The 18101-nt window shown below is 35.5% G+C and overlaps 1 protein-coding gene across 2 annotated transcripts in view; it reads left to right on the plus strand.

Annotated features, from left to right (window-relative positions):
- The window catches only part of Ip6k (Inositol hexakisphosphate kinase), a 154590-nt gene that overhangs the window by 93046 nt on the left and 43443 nt on the right, over positions 1-18101 (plus strand). Inside the window, exon 1 of one of the 2 annotated variants that reach the window (XM_088229289.1) lies at positions 12308-12679. The exons of the other annotated variant lie outside the window; for it this stretch is intronic. The gene's annotated coding sequence lies outside the window, so the exon portion shown is untranslated. Of the gene's footprint in view, positions 1-12307; positions 12680-18101 lie in introns of those variants that run through there. 2 annotated transcript variants of the gene reach the window in all.

Raw genomic sequence — 18101 nt, forward strand, 5'->3', positions numbered from 1 at the left:
GACTTTACACTAAAGATTTTGGGTTTTATTCTCCGAATTCGCAGGGTTGTCGAGAATCCCAGTACACTCAGAATCCTGTACAACTTGTTGCTTTGGACCAGACTTCATAGTGCCTCAGTGATATAGAGCCCTCACGAGGCGAGATATTCTCTCATGTTCGAGAGGGTTCAGAAAAAAATTCTGAGGGATCTCTAATGGGGGAGTATTTATTTATTTGATTTTTTAATTCATATAAAGATACATATTACAAAAAAATAAATAACGTATCGCTAACTATATTAGTATGATAGTTATTCACTATATTTCTCTCGGAACTCGGGACCAACAGTTTGCAACTTAGAAGAGATGGGTTCACACTGATCTATTTTTACAAGCTGATAAGAAATTTTATCGAGATCTCGGCCATTTTAGAGAGTATACATTTTTATGTTCCTGATTGTTATCTCCGACAGCGTCATCACATATTGTTTTACCTGCCGACTTCCAGAACTAACCTGCCTCTGGCTATGCCGATTGGAAGATTAGTCAGGTTTCTGAACATTATCACTTTGGAGATCGGCATCTTTCACATCAGTAAAGCTATGTCTAAGAGGCAAATACATTTGCTATTAAAGAGTATTATAACTAAATAATGTCGAACCGTCGCTCAAGGGTTCCTGGTTTGATATGTTGTCCCCACGTTGTCCCAATATAACGGCATAAATATTTTATGTTATTTTGGTAAATAAATGAATTCGAATTTTACTTATGTTCATGAGATAGTGCTAAATAAAAAAATGCTTATGCATGTAAAATTTATCAATTAAGTATAAAATAATAAGCTATATTGATACTCGTACGATTATAAAAATGTACGTGTCAATAAAGGCGGTAATGTAAATAAACGTACGATAATTGAGAAATATGGTTTAAAAGACTAGCGGCAATTGGACACACATTCACAAGAACGCGAATAATGTTTATTTTTGTAAGTACACAATCAAATGGAAATATATTTATATTTTACCGTACGAGCCACAATTATTATACTATTTATTGATAAGACTTTGTGGAATGACATTGCAAATATTAAATAATTACAAAATCTTACACAACGCGCTTCGGATATGTAGTATAATTGTAACGGACGGTTAGAAATATGAATAAAATATGCAATAATATACTCGTAGTTAGGGCCACCGGTATCTGTAGGCTAAATGTTGGAACTACAATAAAGGATGAATATTCCACTTTCGGGTCTGACTTTAGCGATACCGGGGTACTATAGAGTAGAAATTTGTGTTGCAGGCCCTAAAAAGGGCCTGAAGCTAGATGTTTGACCAATTATTGCCCTGGGATTTGCATTTGTGTAAACGAGACTAAGGACTGCCTTAAAAAGGCATTTGTAAACGAGACTAAGGACTGCCTTAAAAAAGGCATTTTTTGTAAACGAGACTAATGTTTGCCTTTAGAAAGGCATTTTTGTAATTGATGTGGCGCGTGCGGCGGCTCCCAACAAAGTGACAGAGCCGAGCGCCGGCACCTCCCTATATGCACTTTGGGGGAAGCGCGCCGGCCGGGTATAGTGGGAGCGGTATTTCCCCCCCCACTCCCGTATTAGCCTAACGCCGGTTCGGACGCAGGTAGCGGGAGCCCGCAACACGCCCTATATAATGTGTACATTTTAAATAATAAATATTGAGTTCGCTTCGAGACATCACGTTAGTCAGATCGTTTCATTTCGTCACCCCGCCCGACATCCCGCTCTACTACTGGATCTACACCTTGGACTTGACCATTGCTTCACCCCAGGACTACGAACCACCGACCTACGCAGTGACACCGGACTTGAGAGGGATTTCGAGACTTCATAACTTTCGGGATTTACGACCCCGAGAGCGACGATGGCAGCGAGACACGGCCAACACCTACCCCTTGCTACAGGATTGTGGAATACAGTCCAAACTGTTACTTGTACAGTACAGTATAGTACAATAACATGTTATGTTTGTATTTTCACCTGATGATGGATAATACAAAATCATTTTTGTATTCTTCCCCTGTCCCTCTATCCGTTTTATTCAGGATCGGGCCTTTTTGCACGAAAGCGCCAGGGTCTTCTGTCCTGGATTGTCATAACAGGAACATCTTGGGCCGCCAACTCCTTCTCAATATTAGACGACAATGTTGCTAGGGGTCTGCCTCTACCACTATGTTTAGTTGGGATGATGAGTGCACTTCTTACTGAATAGTCTCATCTCTACGCATGACGTGATCATACAATCTCACCCGGCTTTATTTAAGATTTTCAGTTATCGGTGCCTCTTTGAATGACCTTCTACATACTCATTGCGGATTATGTCTCTGTGTGTTACATCACCTGTCTAGCGCGCATATTCGTAAATACCCAACGCGTTATACATTCGGGATGCTTCGGTATAATATAATGTAATGTAACGGGATACGGAAATTCGTCTCCCGTACAGGATGTTTCGGAATCAATCGGACACTCGTCATTAATAATTAGCATTGTTCAATTTCGTAACGCCACAAAATCGCCCATTAGTAGTGCCTTCTAACGTCACCATTTTCGTTTTCACTGTAGTATATCAGCCACGCCATAAATCTATTCTTATTCTGACTGATGTCACCGCGACCTGAGAATATCTATTGTGACAGGTCTCCGTGAATAATTCTCGCCCTCTAAGCCCAGGTCTTTAAAGAGTCTGACTACTGTGTGGAAGGCGAGAGTTCTCATTTTGCTAAATCTCCCCCTCCAAGCCCAGAGCCGTTAAGTATCTGGCTATTGGGTAGGGGGCGAGCTCTTTAACTTCCTCAGGTTTAACCGATGGTCCCCCGAAGATGCGGCTTCTTTTGTAAAGTAAAGCACCATATTCACATAGACTGTGTATAGGTGTTTCCTCATCTACACTGCAGAACTTACATCTAGAAGTTTCGGACAGGTTCATTCTGGAGAGCTCTGAGCGGGCTCTAGTGATAACCTTCCCTTGATTTCGACTAAGCTTTATTAGGTCGAAAACCCTTGCGTGTGTTTTTTTCTTGGTTCCCTCTTGTGGTGCTGACCAGGTACTTTTTTCCTGAGCATTATGTTCTGCTTCCTGGCCCATGACCTAAGTTTATTACAAAGAGCACATTTAGGCAACCTACAGTAGGGCTCAGGGCCTATTGGAGCTGTTTCAGCTTCCAGCGCAGCCTTGGCAATTCATCAGCTGCCTCGTTATCGTCGATGTTTGAGTGTCCAGGTACCCAAAACAATGTTATATTGTTACACTCACCTACACAATTAAGCGCCTGTAAGCATTCTAAGGTTAATGTAAATTTGATCTCGACCGATCTCGGTGCTTTTATAGCAGTCTCACTGTCCGAGAAAATAAAAATCCTTTTGTTTTTGTATTGTCTGTGCAAATTTTCATGTGCGCAGGCATAGACGGCGTAGAATTTCGTTTGGAAGACAGGGAGATAGAGCCCTAGGCTAGTGGAAAATCTTTTAGAGGTCTAACTCCGAGCTGGGATATCATTTTTGGAGCCGTCGGTGTACCACACGATGTCTCCTTCCCCGTAGGGTAGGTTAGGGCTATCGGGCAGCCATTGCTCCCTATCGTGTATGCACCTTAATGAGCTTCCATAAATGTCTTACAAAGAACTTTGGTTTGTTTCGATTATTACTGGGATGGATTTTGTGTCAAGTATATCTATCCGACACGTCTGCTATTCACAAAGCCACTTTGGGTGGATTCCGGAACATCCCGAACAGGTAACGCGTCGAGTATTTACGAATATTTTCATGGAAACTACTATATGATGAAGTAGCGTAAATAAATCAAATCTACTTGTGTGTGGTCTAAAAAAACAAATTTATCGTTCATTTGATACGTATATTTTCAATTTGACTGCGGCGCGGCGTCGCTATCTTACTTCATATTTTTTACGTTCCACAGATAACTTTGTGGTACTGTACATAGTCTGGATTATTTTTTCTTTCTGCGTATTAAAAATACCAACGCTACCACCAGTTTACAGCAGGAGATTTTTCCGGATAACTTTACGAGGTAACAAAATATATTTATTATGTACGTCGTTTTTTTAATATTTTTAATTTCTCACGGAAACTTAAGACGCTATCTATGTTAAAAGTTCTTTGTTCCACTTCAAAAATATTATTATAAAAAAATAAAGATTAATAATGACCCAGAATAACATCACCAGCATTATTTAATTGAACTTTAATTGTCATTATTTCATCATCATCATTCCATGCCCGCTCCCTAGTTGGAGCATATGGTATCCACAAAGAGCCTCCATGCATCTCTATCGGCTGCCAACTCCTTTGCGTCCTCCCAAGTCATGTTCTCGTCCCGAAGTTCTGACATAAACTGCCGGCGAACAGTCAGCAGTGGACGTCCAGGACGTCAAGAACCTGATGCCTTGTAAAATAGGCAAGCATGGTTAAGGCTCTCAGGAGGCATCCGCAGTACATAGCCAAGCCAACCGTATCGCCTCTGCTTGATGACAGTTGTCACCGGAGTTTGCTGCGTTCGTTCTCTTATTACTTAATTCCGCACAAAGTCAAACCACCGCATACCCAAGATTCTTCTGAGACACCTATTCTCAAAACTCAGTATTTTGCTGTTTTGGGCCCTAGTAAGGTGCCACGATTCGCATCCATAGAGGAGAATAGTTGTTGTGCAGGCGTTATATAGGCGGCATTTGGTTTTCACTGAGTAAATATCCGATGTCCAGACAGCCTTCATACTGTTGAATGTGGCACCTGCTACTCCTAACCGCACTCGCAGTACTTTTTGAAAGCTGCCATATTCTGTAACATACTCCCAGGTATTTGAAACTTTCGACCCTTTCAATGATTTGGTTTGATAGAGTCAGGGGATTTTGAGCATCAAGGCACGAAGTATCACACAGTACATGGGTTTTTGCAATATTGATTTTAAACCCATGCATGCGGAGTACCTATTTAGCTTATCTACAGTGACCTGAAAACCCCCGACTGAATCGTCAATTATAACCGCATCATCGGCATACTCTAGGTCGCAGAGTTTTTGAAAGGGGGAGATAGATATTCCTCGATCTAGTGGAATTGACTTTCTAAGGATTAAGTCCAGAAGGATTATCAAAGGAACGGTGCAAGGACGCAACCTTGGCGAACTCCGGTGGTGACCTCAAACCAATCTGTGACGACATCGTTAATTCTGATTCGGCATTCGCTACTTGAGTGAAGGGCTTTAATAAGTTCGATTAGTTTTATAGGCATTCCATATGCTTCTAGTATTTTCCAGAGTGTAGGTCTGTGCGGCCTATCAAACGCTTTTCCGTAATCTACGAAGCACATAGCCAAGGAACTATTAAGTTCCTTGTTCTCCTGTAGAATACAGCGAATTTTGTGAATACGATCCTCACATGAACTACCAGGTAGGAAACCCGCTTGGTTCTCTCTTAATACTCGCATAACTGGTCCTCGAACTCTTTGCAGTATTATGTATGCAAGTCCTTTTCCCGGTACACTAAGTAGCGTGATGCCACGATAGTCATCACAGTTTAATGGATCACCCTTTTTATGCAATGCGGTGATCTCCCCGTTTACCCAGTCTTTTGGGCACCTCTCTTGTTCCCACACTTTGGTCATTAGTTGGTGTATAGGGCCAATAATGCCCGTGATGCTGTTTTTGAGAAATTCCGAGTGTATGTCGGCAACTCTTGGTGTTGTTCCATTTTATTCCATTTTTATTTATAATTTTCATTCAAGTAAAATGCAGCACCACCAAGAAATGTCAATAGAAAAACTCAATCTATTAATAAATTCTTGTTACTTATATGACGTCTGAATGATTATTTCGCATTTGTTCAGTGAATCCTGATCTATGCAAGCCTCTCCCGCGTGAACTAGAATTGCATAATATCTTTGGAATGTGTGTATCGAGCTCGACGATAGGGGGCGGAGGCGGATTGCGTAGGTCGCGGCCTTCACCCCCACCCCAGGCGGGGGCCGCCAGCCGCCAGCCGCCCCTGTATGCGGCAAAATGTAAGGCATTTCCCAGAAACTGCTCGGGATGCTCTTCGTGCTAAGTTTCCACAATTAATTTTGTTTTCGCTATTTTCAAGAAAATTTGGGGAAGTTTCCAAGAATTTTAGCCGCCTTTGTTTGAAACAAATGGCCTGAAAGGGGATTTAATGCAAAGCATATAGGTGAGTCGTCGTACCCCTCCCCTGTCCACACCCAATGGTGCATAGGGCACTGAATTGGTACACTAAATGCAGCGTATATCGATCATCTGTCACATAAAGGTGAATTTATTAATTTATTTACGTGCCGAATTTATCTCCACTCGATTTCCTTATTTGGGATTTTGAACCGAGAGTATCCATCGAGTCGAAAGCAGTCTTCCAGGATTCCGGTTTTATTTCACAATCCGCCACTTATACTCGATTTCCTCATTCAGGATTTTACACTGAGAGTATCTATCGAGTCGAAAGCACTCTTTCAGGATTCCGGTTTTATTCCAAAATCCTTCTGGACACAGAATACGTACTTCTTATTTATTTATTTAATCTAATATTTTTTTTTTTATTCCTGAAACAGGTTGAATGCGAATTTTATTTGCATTATTAAAATTTCATAACCTCCATTCACTAACACACAGAAGATATATATACAACCAGGGCCCCGATTACAACGGGAAGTAAACAGTTATCTACATAACATTATTTTTTGGTATGTGTATTTTTGTACATACACAAATCTGGATTTCTCCCGAGGGGGAGTAGGTATATATTTTTTTTATCAATATTCCTACAGAGATGAGGTAGAATTTTTTCAAATTCAGGATTATCGTGATGACAGGTCATAAGCCCTGTAAACGCTCGAACATCGATAATCCTGAATTTGAAAAAATTCTACCTCATCTCTGTAGGAATATTGATAAAAAAAAAAATAAAAAAAAGTTATCTACATAGTAATATTAAGTTTTCTGTGTGAAAAGCAGAATATGTATACATTTTTTTCTTCTAAACATGTTCAATTCTAGGTTACCGACGAAGATACTTTAAACGTTTGTGCAAACATACTCATGTTTGTACACAAATATCGATTTTCTTTATAAAGATAGCTCTGTTAACTTCCCATTGTAATCGGGTCCTGAGCCTGCTTTATAAAATTGTAAACAATAGTTTTGATTCACCAGAACGAATTAATCTTACCATGCCTCCTTCAGACCAACTGCACTGTCTGATCTTTTCTTTATAACTAACATAAAAACTAATCACCGGAAACAGTATACCACCCCTCATAAATGTTAAACATTTAACAATGATTTTTATAGTCTAGATACGAGTATATCACTCCATACAATAGGTACACAGGAGACCTAATAAGCTTGATTCAGAATAACAGAAAATATACTTTTAAATCTTTCTTCTCGTCAGCAAATCAAATGCAATTTTACACTCCTACTTTCCTCCATTTATCCTACACCACTCCTCGTCACTTTCCTTGTTTTTCCTTCCCACTATCTCCGTGTTTTGTCCCTATTTCTTTTATTTTAATTTATATCAAGAAATTTGTTTCGATTACTTATAATTTTATTTTTTATATTGTTTAAACCGTCGCTTTATTTTATTAAAATTAAGTGAATACATGTAATTGGATGGCAGGCCGTACTATTTGTTAGATTTAGTGACTACGTAGCTAACATTTAGCTTCTGTTTGTACTTGAAACGTTTATTTTTTAAAGTTATTAATTCCAGAGTTCAATGAACCTTTTATAAAAAATATAATACCTTTTATAAAGAGAGACCGAACAGTAAGAATAAAAAGTAATCACAATCTTCATCATCATTTCCCTTTCCGCACCCAGTGGTACATAGGGTTTTTCGATCATCTGTTACATGAAGGTAAGGCGATCGCCTTGTGCTTCAGTTGCCAGTCTAGGAACAAAGAAATATTGCAACATCCTTTCAAATCAATATTTCACGTTTACCTTGGCAGGAATTGAACCCAGGACCTAAGGCGAACCACTACAGGAGGCGGACTTATCTCGAAAATACTCTTCCAGGGTTATGGTTCTATTTTACACACAGAACTGTATTCTTCATCCGCCTGGACAAAGAAATCAAGCTGTCTAGCTGCATGATATTATATACTAACTCGTGACCATTTTGCCCATACAATAATTTTTGTCTTCCCGTAAAAATGAATTTTACAAAATAAAAATTTATTTCAAGAAATAAAATGAAATCTAAACGACGGAATTTTTCTTGTGAATCTGAGTATTTTGGCACCATTTCTAATAAAAAAAACTCATATCCGCTAAAAACGAGAAAATTGTGTCAGATACCCATCAATGAGCTTTTACGAAAACTGGATTAGTAAGATATTTTTAATTTTGGCGACGTCGGGACACGTCTAAGTCGTCTTGCATTACGTGCCGATTCGCTATAATTATGATTCAAACATTTTTTAAATCCTTTTTTTTATATGATTACTTATTATAATTATATTGAAGAACTCGTTTTAAAAACATTAAATGTCCAAAATTGGCAAAATGCTATTATTGGATTTTATTATTCTGTCCATACAATCGTTTTTTCCAATTATTTTGTAAAAAAATCATGTTTACCTCATATTCGCTGTTTATTGCAGTGTTTACTGAAAACAGCAATTGGCCGTATTCATTTGTTTGAAAACAGCAATTGTCCACATCAACCATTCAAAATCAAAACGTAAACGTGTAAAAATGTGTCCTTTTTTTGTAAATCCGCAGTAATATTGTTATGTGTCCTTTTTTTTGTGTTCCGACATAGAGTTTTATTTGTGTGTTTGATTGTTTTGTATGATAATTTCATGTTATTTTTATTTGTATTAGAAACGCGCCGATAAACTTTTACTTATTAAAAGTTCGGCATGATCTAGATTTTGTTATTTTTTGTCTACAAGTTTGAATAAAAAAATAAAAAAATGTTTGAATGAGCAAAAAATATCATTTAATTAGCATTTCTACCAATATGTAGTGTCACTATTTTTCATTGTTTGATAGTTCAAAAGGTGTTCTGGATATTCTTTTTTATAGGTTTTGAGCAGTGTTTACTGAATATTTTTACGAATCTAAGTATACAAGTTTCTGAAAAACAGCTATTTTAATTTCAAATATTCACTAATTTTTATAAGCTATACAGCTTGCTCACCACATACCGCACCCGAGGACATAAGTCTCCTTGGCGCTGGCGGTGCCGAACGAGAGAAGCTTCCCGAAGGAGCTCTCTGTAATCTAGTAGCGTTAGCTTCTTTGTGCTAAAAGAAGAGAATCCAGAAGGACACCATATGCACTTCATTGGATTGATAAAAAGAGGGAAGTGAATTCTTCACTTATTGAGATTAAATTGATTAGACATTATCAATTCGCCGAAACGATAACAAAACTTTTAAATGCATTGAAATTATTTTTGGAAGCCACCAGATCTGCATATCCGACAGGACTTATAACAGGGACACGGGTAGTACACTTTATGTCATCCTTGGCAGCTCATATCATAAACTGCTTTAGTTTTCAGGGGATTATTGTCTTTCGGGTTTGATAAATGGTCATTTACTTTTCCCATAGTCCCAAATGTTGTTAGAATATGTTGTTTCTTTAGCACGTTGGCTATCGTGATAACATTCCATGATATTTGTATCACACACAGTTTACGCTGAAGGTGGCTCTTCCAATGTTAGCCGAAACTCTGGAACGAATCCAACTTACACGAAATCACAAAAAATGTGCATGTTGACAATATTTTTTGTTTGCAATAAAAATAACAAAGGTCCAAATATTTTCCAAAAAGAGCAAATGTCACTAACAGTTTATATAATATTTAAATATAAATATATATATACGTACATTATTTATAAAATTTTCGATTTTCTTACCTTGCACTTAAAGTATATCTATGATTTTATTTCATTAAAAGACTCGTAAAAAAATAAATTGTTAAAACGTGATATTCAGTCTAAACACTATCCTGAAAAATTGTTGGTTTGTGATATTTGAGGTTTTTATAACGAGGTCTTCAATTACCATTCCGTTTTTTTACATATTTTAATTTCATAAATCAACAACCATAATGTAATAAAAATAAACACAATTGCTAGTTTATATTTGTATATAACCACTACCGACTTTCCTATGTCTTCCGTAGTAGTTGCACAAAAATCTAAAATCAACGCGCTGATAGAACCCATGTTATTAGAAGTCAACACCTGCGTTCACTGATTATATATTTTTTAATGTTTAATCTTGTAGACGTAGAAATGTCAGCAAGTGGTTATTTACTAATGTTTACTAACATTTATTGAAATCTGTCTTTCTGGTTTCAACCCTCTGAGATGGATTGGTTTACAGCAAAGCTCTGCATCTCCTCTGCCACTCTGGTATGTCTTGTGCGGCCCTGTTTAGGTCTTCATATGACCTGCAAGCTCATACTCGTGTCTTCGCATACATCCTCGAGATTGCTCGGCGAGGGTGCGTCCTGTTTATCCCCTCAGACATCCCTTTTATCAGCTCGTGTAGGAGACTCTCCTGACTCACTTTATGTTTGCAATGCATCTACGATGAATGCAGCACGTCTTTCGGAGATGATCTAGCAAAATGAAAAAATATTTTTTACACCTCTGATGGCTGAAAAGACTTACCCACCTATTTTTTTATTGTTGTTTTAATCATAGTTTATTATAAATTGTAATAATTCAGTTAATAATGCGTAATATGGCAAAGCAGTTTTAAGTGAATGCTGTTTTACTCGTGTTTCAGTTCATAAAAAAAAAACATATTATGTATCCTATAAGATGCATTGCCAAGAAAAGGTTTAAGCAGGTGCCTCCTTCCTTCGATCCTACTAAGAACCTCGCCATTTGTGATGCGGGCTCTCAAAGAAAATCCCAGAATTATTATACAGGACCGATTATTTTTAAATGTTTGATCATTGATGCTTTAAATATTTAAAATATAATAATTAAAACTCACATAAGGCCGTTTACAGTTTTGAGTATATTATTATCAATTACCTTTTTTTAAAGTAAAAAATCCGCTAAACCTCTATTTAAGAGGCTTGTTAGAAGGTAGAAAAGAAAGGATATCTAAAGAAGTTATGAATAACACAGCACAATACCCTGAATGAAGAAAAAAACTCTTTTGGATTTTCCTTGCAACTGGCGAGAATCGAACCCGCGATGCCACTTTCACAGTTGGACGTCTAACTAACTGGGCCACTTTATACATCTATTTTAAAATATGAAAAATATAAATATCTTGTACCCAACAGAACAAGACTCCTACATTTAATTTGCCAGTACCTAGGACTAACTCAAGGAAAATCGACTTTTATTTTAGAGCATGTCATTATTATAATACTGTTCTCTCCGGTCACGCAGACATTTTTCATCTCTCCTATATGAAATATAGAAGATTCCTTATAGACAGTACACCCGTTTATTTTTACGATGTCAGTAATTATGTATGCACTCGTATGTTCATTATTATATTTTTGTACCTTTTACATTATTTTTATATAACTTTTTCTTTTCTTATTCTTTAAATTTAAATTTGTCTTGTTTCTATTTACTTTATTTTTATAACTGTATATAAGTATATGTATTTTTATTTTATTTGCAACTTCTTAGTGCCTAACAATTGTTAATTGCTTTTATTTTGATATCGATAATGTACTTAATCAATAGCTTACACCACTGTGGAAAAATTTTATTGACTGTTTTTCTAATTTTCGTTTATATGCATTCTTATTTTTTGCATACAATATATGTAAAAACTGTTGTTTTTTCCCAAATAAAAATAAATAAATAAATTATTATTTAAAACATTTTGTTACTCAATTTTCCATAATATAAAAAAAAACAATATTAAAATGATCTCTTATGGTTATGGTCGCCGTACGCCGGTAAGTATTTTATTGAAATAAAATAATACGGCATTTTTCTTTGTTAATCAAATAGCGTTCTAACGAAAATTCCGCGAGTTTTCCGCGGGAAAATATCCTTCTATTCGATAAATAAGGCTGTTTAACTTTCCATGCGAATTTCGTTGGAATATTCCAAAGATTTTCCTGTGGACACGGCCATTGTAAAATAAATTAATAAATAACACGTTAGTCAGCCGAGTATTGAATGAAAAGTTTTTCTTTTCTGTTTCCTTTTTCCTCCGCTTGCGCCGCTCGACGCGCGCAGGTTGTTTAGGTGAATTTTCCGACCGAAGTTTATTCGTTCTTTAGCTTCGATACTCGGGTCTCCCTCCACTCTTCACTCTTCAGTGTTCCTCCGAACTCCTAAGTGCGTGGTTGTCGCTACGTAGTCTCTCGTCTCTCTTCTGTGCTTCGGTGAATTTTAAATTTCAGTCGGCAGCCTGCCAGCAAAGTGAACGCGCGTGCACGAAATATAATCGCCCTATATGTGTGTGTCAAGAGACGAATCGATTTGTTACAAGTATTGCTTACTTGTGAAAGTGTATTGGAATTAAGATAACTGTGGTTTTGATTCGTTCGCTTCGTGATTTTAGCAAAATGTTTAAATGGTGTCCATCAAAAATACATTAATTTAGTGATCTGATGGAATAACATTATAGTAGTCAAACGACACTTTATATAGTTTTACGTGAATAAAGTACGGATTTCCTCAAGTCAGGTAATACAAAACTCGTATATTTATTGAAATATTATTTCTCTATAATTATTCTTAGGTTTGTTTTGAACAAAATGAATAGTTTACTTACGTTTTAATTGTTTTATAAAGCTGTATTTACGTACCTATATAGGCCTAAATACAATATTTTAAAATTGTCTCAACAGAGAAATATCAACTGTAATCTGTTTGCCATAAAAACCGAGTGCTATACCGTTTGCTATAACCGTTTGCCATAAAAAAAACACCTTTACCAATTTGACAAAACCATTAATTTGTCATTTTTTATTTGGTTGATTATTAATTCCACAAAAATATTTTTATCTCCAATGACGTAATCTTTGACATGTCTATACAAAAATGACGTTATTTGTCATAAATTTGTTTGGCTTTTTAATTATGCTTTGATTCTGTCGAATTGTAACTATTATTGAAGAATATTATGCAATGAATCCGTTCGATTAAAACAACTTTTTTGTCAAATACTATAGAGGTATACAGAAATTAAATATAAACATAAATACTTAGTGTTTAAAACTGTATTAACATTGTGTTATTTCTCTCTTCATATATTTTCACATGTAAAAAAGTATATTGTCAAGTGTTCTCGGTACGGGTAACCCCAGTGAGGTCCTATTATTTTTATTGCTAATTATTGTTTGTAATGTGAAAAAAATGAATAAATAAATCAGTGAAAAGTAATTGAAACAATGATCCTATTATTCTATGCTTATAGCTAACTCGCGTTTTTAACATACGAGTACCTAATTAATATAACTCACACCTTCATTGTTTTGTGCAAAATTTTAAAAACCTTCATAACCCGTGATGCAAAATTAAAAGCCTTTCACTTGTTAAATGTAGGTTTAGCTTGTTCGGTCGTCTTGCAAAACTCTCCAGTCGTATTTTACATTTTAATGAACCACTTTAAATACAAAATCGTTCAAATGGAATTTTGTTGGTTTAGGTGTTTTATTTGTTTTCAGTTGACATAAGTATTTCATTTTCTCGCATTAGAATAACATATTTTTCAATGTATATGTACCACTTTGTCTAGTGTAAACAAATTAAAATATAATCTATAAATTTAATTAAAATAACAAATAACAGCGGTCAACTATATAGCAATAAGTCCACTATTTGAACGTAATGTTATGTCATATTTATAATCAATACGTATTTTGTTTATATTAAAAATTGCAATAATGTATCGTATAATATTTGCTCTTTTCCTCACTAATATTCAAAGGTAGTCCATGTTGACGGACTGCGACCGATTTTAATAGATTTTACGCTGAATTTTACCCAAAAACGTAAACAAAGGTGTAATAAATACAATTGCAATACAGGGTAAATAATAAAAAGTTTCATTTCTTGTAGTTGTTTGACAGAACAGACCAATTTTTCACTCAAATAATCCAGGTCTTGATTAAAATTTGCAAGGCGTATCGTACTGGGTAAGGGTGCCAGGAAGCTATAGTTAGTTCTGTGATGATCTGATGATTGACGAACAATGTTGCATTATTTCTGAGTAAATAATTAAAAATTAAATTCATAATACAAAATTTACTCTACCCATTTGAATAGCTCTTTGAGAACTTTCAGTACTTTTTTTGTGCATACGCGTCTATGTTTGACGCCTACGTCGCTATGTCATGTTTTCATGTACATATAAACATGTTTTTCGATGACTAATGAACGATAATTCACCAAATCATATGTTATCGGTGATGTTTTCAACCGAGAAGGTGGTGTGATCCGCGATCCGCGATCCGCGATCGAGTTCAAGCGTCGGAAGTCGTGCCTACTGCCTACGCTCTACAACTTTATAGGTAGTATAACGATGTTTGGTAGTATAACACTTATGCATACTAGATATTCTACGTGTATATACATGGACTCGACTCGTGTAGTTGTGTTTGTTCGCCGCTCGATGTTAGGTTAGGGTCCGAATAAATTGCGATACGTGTTATCATAATATTATGCCAGTTGTCGTGTGTAGGCGTGTCTCGCTGAACTTTAAAGATATTGGAAAAAGTGTGTGCATACATTTTACCGTTAAAAAAAACATTTGCACAGCACTTAAATTGGCCAAGTGCTAAATCTAGGAGGCTAACTCTCAAAATATTTTGCAACGTGCCAAACACGATTTTGATCATATTTATGTACGTATGTATGTAGGTATCCTTGTGCAAATTAACGAACATGCGTGGTCTTCGTTTTCCGCTTGTATCGGGCACGTACAAAAATGACAAACGTGTTTTGTATCTCGAACGGACAAATTGTTTAAAAATAAATATACTATTCGATCTGCTGGGAAGCAGATATTTCGCAAAAGTATGCGTTATCTATCCAAATTCTAGCTTACTATATTATTTAATTATAAGAAAAACTTTCAAAGCCAAGTGTTCATAGACTTTATAATATGTGTTTTATTTATTTATATTTTATTTGAAAAAGCTACCGTTCTACATTTTTATGGTTCAAATTTAGGAAATATCACATAGACTTAGAACCAATAAAAGGTGATTGAGGATGCTTTATTAGTTTTTTTTTTGTCGAATTCAAAACCCGTCAAATTTGATTTATGTATGTGTTAAAATATATAAATATGGGATATCTATTTCCAAAATTTAATTTGTTGAGAGAAATGCAAATTATATTTTATAATTGGGTAATAATTGAAAATCTACTTTACGTAGCGCGTGTTATAATTGATTAACACTTCTGTAAATTGCAGATTTAGTTAGACGTCGGTAAATAATATTTTCACTTTTTATTAAAAACGACATCTAGTGTATTTAAGAAAATACGAATTAAATTAGTGGCATCAATTTTTATACTAATATTTTATCTCTAATACACCTATGACGTTCATTTTTTTTTGTTTTTCCACTATCCGATTTTCACGTGTTGTAACGAAAATATTTAAAGTATTTCACTGTCATTTGAGCGCTCAACAACACACGTCAGTGGAGGGAGAGTAGATAGTAGATACGTATGTAAATGTATATTATATTATCTATGATGCTATTCTCGTATCCTCGTACGCCGTTATAAGCAATTGAAAAATAAGAATGTTTGTCTTTCCTTAGGTTTCCCCCACGACGTATTTCTAATACTTTAACGTTTCATCAAATGAAGCCATACTGCCTACTACCCTTTAACTGCTGATCTGATATATCATCAAATTATTCCTATTGATTTGGAGATTTTCCACGAATGACCTCGGGGTTTTCTTCGAATGTAATGGTAGCCATTCCGATTAAGTTTGTAATGGTCATTTGTCTCATATTTTATTTCCCAAAAGCCGCTGATATTAAAAACCAGTTTCAATATTGAACGTTTATTCATTTTGTATGATTATACAAGAATGCATTCACACGTTAATAAGTACCCGTGTCAATTAATTATATTGACGATTCAATTCGAATGTCAAAATATCCATAGACGTTTTTCTCAGTTTGACATATTATTTAGTCTTGTTTCACTTTAGACGGGGGCAATATCTGAAATACGATTCTGTTTGTTTTTGCGGCGCATTTTTACACGAATTAAAATCTAAATAAACTGTTCGTAAAAAAACTGATTCGAATTCAAACTATGCCAAAAAGGTGTTTGACAAACTTCGTCAGAATTTTTTTTCCGCAACCCGGCGGGTACTACTCTTCGTATGCACTCGACGATTATTTGAGGAATTCGATCGGTATTTGCCATGAATCATATTCCATAATAAGTATCCTGGAAACGGATCGGACGATTCGATCATTTCGCGCATACTAGTTTCTCTCCAACAATGAATTGTTCGGAAAATTTGTGCCATTAGTCAGAGTCCGCGAGGCAGTTTGATAGGGGACGCGAACACTTATTATCCGCGAGCGTGCATTATGGTAAGGTGGACGGTGAACGATCAACATTTCATCGCGTCCTTGGTCATTACGAATTCGTGAAATTGAGCTTTTGTCTATTTAGTTAGAGTTTTGCATTCCGCAGATTCTAGGAACAGCCACGAAAAATGCGCAACTGCATATAGCGAGCAACGGCGAAAGGCGCTATTAGGGAGAGTCAACCTGTGATCCCGAATTTATTACTGTACCTACCTTCGTCACCACTTTAAATTCATAAATGTGTGAACGTGTATTCGTAATATTTATCGCGCTTTATATTTGTGCTGAATTTACACGTTTATTTTCGTCACTGGCGAGTTAATTTTGTCTCTGAAAACGCAAATAACACGCGTGTGCCGATCTCTAAATAATTCTTAACCCCCTCCGATACCTTTGAATTTCTATGCATAGACCAAGGAAACATTAAAAAAACGTAGCTATATTAATTTATATGTTCATATACATTTTATTAATAAATTCAATTAGTTTAAATTTAACATAAATGTTTAGTTAATGTTTTGTTATTTATATTTTTGCGTCAGTCACTTGCTATTCGCTTTCTGACGCCATTTTCAGAAACAATCGTCCCATAAATACAAACTTTAGACGCTAATTCAGAGCTTGATCGATTTCAGCTAATCTCTTTAGTCATTATTTAAAATTATTTTGATTTGATTGGGTTGGTTATCTACTGCCTATGACTGTAGCGCGACATGATTCGTAATATTAGTAATAAGGATTAAATATTAAAGATATACGATTGTTGACATCCTCGGATGATACACAAACATTTTAAAAGCTGTTTCGAACTAGCACCAAAAGTAGTGTTAGTCACCGTCTCTCTCTGTTACTGCACAAGTCCAAACTTTAAATAAATCACATAGTTCTGATAGATTTTTATATATTATCGATAAAATATTTAAGCTTCCCGTTTAATATTTAGTCACTTATATTATAAAGTTTTATATTATACTTTCATGAGTTAAAAAAACTTTGTGAATCGTATGAGATTATGAAATACGAGTATATTATGTAATAAAAACCTAACATGAAGACACAAGACACAAACATGAAAATTTTCGTAACACAGAAAAAATAATGTCACTCACAGTGAGACTTCTTTTTTTAAACACTGAAGGTACTGGTATCAAAAAAAAATTGTGTTATTTTGACGCAATTATAGTTGTTAGAAGATTTAGACTTTTTAAATCTCCGCTTTGGTTTTCACACCTTTTTTCTTAGTTCTAAAAAAATATGGATTTTTTTCTCCAGCAGTCAATACCTCTATCTGTGATTGGCTACTTGACCATTTTATGAATGTTGACAACGTAGTTAGGTACTTCTTAAAATGTGTTAATAATAGGTACCCGATATATTTTCCCACTCCTCTCTTTGCCAATGCTAAATTGGATTACTGCTAATCGAATGATATACAGGGTGTTCTTTAAACCCTGTCACATCCGAAACCACGATGATCAGTATAGGCAAGAAGACATATAAGCACATTAAAAATATATATTTAGAACCAAGATTTTTTT

Source organism: Micrasema longulum, unplaced genomic scaffold, assembly GCF_059751315.1.
Source record: "Micrasema longulum isolate JH-2025_06_02 unplaced genomic scaffold, ASM5975131v1 h1tg000049l, whole genome shotgun sequence".
Lineage (NCBI taxonomy): Eukaryota > Metazoa > Arthropoda > Insecta > Trichoptera > Brachycentridae > Micrasema > Micrasema longulum.